This window comes from Coregonus lavaretus, assembly GCF_964263955.1.
Source record: "Coregonus lavaretus genome assembly, contig: HAP1_SCAFFOLD_3429, whole genome shotgun sequence".
Taxonomy (NCBI): domain Eukaryota; kingdom Metazoa; phylum Chordata; class Actinopteri; order Salmoniformes; family Salmonidae; genus Coregonus; species Coregonus lavaretus.
This window is the reverse complement of record NW_028163117.1, coordinates 31,181-35,000: the sequence shown is the minus strand read 5'-3', so window position 1 is coordinate 35,000 and position 3,820 is coordinate 31,181.

Genomic DNA, 3,820 nt, shown 5'->3' with positions numbered 1-3,820 from the left:
ACCTGAGATACCAACCCTCATCCTCTACCTGAGATACCAACCCTCCCCTCTACCTGAGATACCAACCCTCCCCTCTACCTGAGATACCAAACCTTCCTCTCTACCTGAGATACCAACCCTCCCCTCTACCTGAGATACCAACCCTCCCCTCTACCTGAGATACCAACCCTCCCCTCTACCTGAGATACCAACCCTCCCCTCTACCTGAGATACCAACCCTCATCCTCTACCTGAGATACCAACCCTCCCCTCTACCTGAGATACCAACCTTCCCCTTTACATTATTTTTAATGTATTTTTAATTTATGAAAAATTTATGCACTCACTAACTGTATGTCGCTCTGGATAAGAGTGTCTGCTAAATGACTAAAAAATGATTTTTAAAAACCTTCCCTCTACCTGAGATACCAATCCTCATCCTCTACATAAAGCACTCGATCTGCCAGTCACATTCTGTTGAAGGTCCCCAAAGCTGTTATCTGCCATTAACATTGTTTGTGCCATGTTGTTTCTTGTTGCCATAGTTCTCTCCATGTAGTGTGGCGATGTTTCTCTTGATGTGCTTTGTTCCCACAGTCTGCTGATGTATCTGTGGCCAAGTGTCCTCCGTCTGTCTCGTCTTACTTATTTTAACCCTGCCCCAAATGAGGCCTTTTGCCTCTTGCCAGGCCTGTGCCATTAAACCCCTACAACTTATCCAGAACGCTGCAGCCCGTCTGGTGTTCAACCTTCCCAAGTTCTCTCATGTCACCCCGCTCCTCCACACACTCCACTGGCTTCCAGTTGAGGCTCGCATCTCTGGTTACTGGATGTATCCTAATAATATAGTACTGTGACAGATAGTTAGCGCAGGATAGAGGGTTGGCTGTTTGCTGCTGTTCTCTGGTTACTGGATGTATGGGTGATCCAGACCAGGATCTCTAGTGCCTTAGACCACTGCGCCACCTGGCCACCATTCTAGAGGCGTAGGTATAATTTAGCAATGTTGTGTTTTTAAAGATCGTGTGTACTTGAACAGGACCCTAGTTTGTGTGATAAGCTGTGTGTGTGTGTGTGTTTCGTCTAGTCAGGGGACCAGAAGGAGCTGTGTTTAGTCCAACAGGATTACTAGAGATTAGGATTAACTGCAGATCCCAGACCAGTCTATATAATACAGCTAGTCAGTAGATTGGTAAAGAGACTAGATTAAGACCAGGGATTTTTCTGCCATTGTAATCCTTGGGCGGGCTGCCTAAGCATTATTTTTACCCAATAAAATATATATACAGTACCAGTCAAAAGTTTGCACACACCTACTCATTCAAGGGCTTTTCTTTATTTTTTTTACTATTTTCTACATTGTAGAATAATAGTGGAGACATCAAAACTATGAAATAACACATATGGAATCATGTAGTAACCAAAAAAGTGTTAAACAAATCCAAATATGTTTTATATTTGAGATTCTTCAAATAGCCACCCTTTGCCTTGATGACAGCTTTGCACGCTCTTGGCATTCTCTCAACCAGCTTCATGAGGTAGTCACCTGGTATGCATTTCAATTAACAGGTGTGCCTTTTAAATGTATTTTCTTCTTAATGTGTTTGAGCCAATCAGTTGTGTTGCGACAAGGTAGGGTTGGTATACAGAAGATAGCCCTATTTTGGTAAAAGACCAAGTCCATATTATGGCAAGAACTTCTCAAATAAGCAAATAAAAATTACAGTCCATCATTACTTTAAGACATGAAGGTCAGTCAAAACTGAACATTTTAAAGAACTTTTAAAGAGTTCTATGGACAATTCAGTCAACCTCATGGCTTGGTTTTTGCTCTGACATGCACTGTCAACTGTGGGACCTTATATAGACAGGTGTGTGCCTTTCCAAATCATGTCTAATCAATTGAATTTACCACAGGTGGACTCCAGTCAAGTTGTAGAAACATCTCAAGGATGATCAATGGAAACCGGATGCACCTGAGCTCAATTTCGATTCTTATAGCAAATATGTTTTTTTTTCTGTTTTCTATTTATAATACATTTGCAAAAATAGCTAAAAACCTGTTTTCACTTTGTCATTAGTACAATAATGTGTAAGGACAGTATATTAATAGAAAAGGTGTACTGCAGTAGTTATATAGGATGAGCCTAAGATCAGTGTAGGTTGTATCAGAATCAGCTGGAGGAGTCCAGGCCAGTATTCGTGTAGGTTGTATCAGAATCAGCTGGAGGAGTCCAGGCCAGTATTCGTGTAGGTTGCATCAGAATCAGTTGGAGGAGTCCAGGCCAGTATTAGTGTAGGTTGCATCAGAATCAGCTGGAGGAGTCCAGGCCAGTATTAGTGTAGGTTGTGTCAGAATCAGCTGGAGGAGTCCAGGCCAGTATTAGTGTAGGTTGTGTCAGAATCAGCTGGAGGAGTCCAGGCCAGTATTAGTGTAGGTTGTCAGAATCAGCTGGAGGAGTCCAGGCCAGTATTAGTGTAGGTTGTGTCAGAATCAGTTGGAGGAGTCCAGGCCAGTATTAGTGTAGGTTGTGTCAGAATCAGCTGGAGGAGTCCAGGCCAGTATTGGTGTAGGTTGTATCAGAATCAGCTGGAGGAGTCCAGGCCAGTATTAGTGTAGGTTGTATCAGAATCAGCTGGAGGAGTCCAGGCCAGTATTCGTGTAGGTTGTATCAGAATCAGCTGGAGGAGTCCAGGCCAGTATTAGTGTAGGTTGTGTCAGAATCAGCTGGAGGAGTCCAGGCCAGTATTAGTGTAGGTTGTGTCAGAATCAGCTGGAGGAGTCCAGGCCAGTATTAGTGTAGGTTGTGTCAGAATCAGCTGGAGGAGTCCAGGCCAGTATTAGTGTAGGTTGTGTCAGAATCAGCTGGAGGAGTCCAGGCCAGTATTAGTGTAGGTTGTGTCAGAATCAGCTGGAGGAGTCCAGGCCAGTATTAGTGTAGGTTGTGTCAGAATCAGTTGGAGGAGTCCAGGCCAGTATTAGTGTAGGTTGTATCAGAATCAGCTGGAGGAGTCCAGGCCAGTATTCGTGTAGGTTGTATCAGAATCAGCTGGAGGAGTCCAGGCCAGTATTAGTGTAGGTTGTATCAGAATCAGCTGGAGGAGTCCAGGCCAGTATTAGTGTAGGTTGTGTCAGAATCAGCTGGAGGAGTCCAGGCCAGTATTAGTGTAGGTTGTATCAGAATCAGCTGGAGGAGTCCAGGCCAGTATTAGTGTAGGTTGCATCAGAATCAGCTGGAGGAGTCCAGGCCAGTATTAGTGTAGGTTGTGTCAGAATCAGCTGGAGGAGTCCAGGCCAGTATTAGTGTAGGTTGTATCAGAATCAGCTGGAGGAGTCCAGGCCAGTATTCGTGTAGGTTGTATCAGAATCAGCTGGAGGAGTCCAGGCCAGGTTATTGCTGCTCAGGAGATACGTTAATCAGGACAAAGGTCAATGTTATAGTTATAAAGAAAGCATGGTGTGTGTGTGTGTGTGATTAATCATTGAACATGTCTCTTATTTTGCATGGCCCTGATTACATTATCATAGCACTGGCCAGAGACTTCTTAGTACACCTGTGTTTATTCTTGTGTGTGTGTGTGTGTGTGTGTGTGTGTGTGTGTGATCTACACCTGTTCATTGTTTTGGAAATAACATAGTAAGCAATAGTGTTATCTCAGGTAGGCAGGAACACACACACACACACACACACACACACACACACACACACACACACACAGGTTGAGTTGACATCAGTGTCTGTTTGAGGAGAAGTCTTTGTCCTTTGTGTGTTTGGCAAAATAGGATGTTTTCCTTTCATGTATGTTACAGCTATTTTAAACATGCTGGTTTATGGATGCT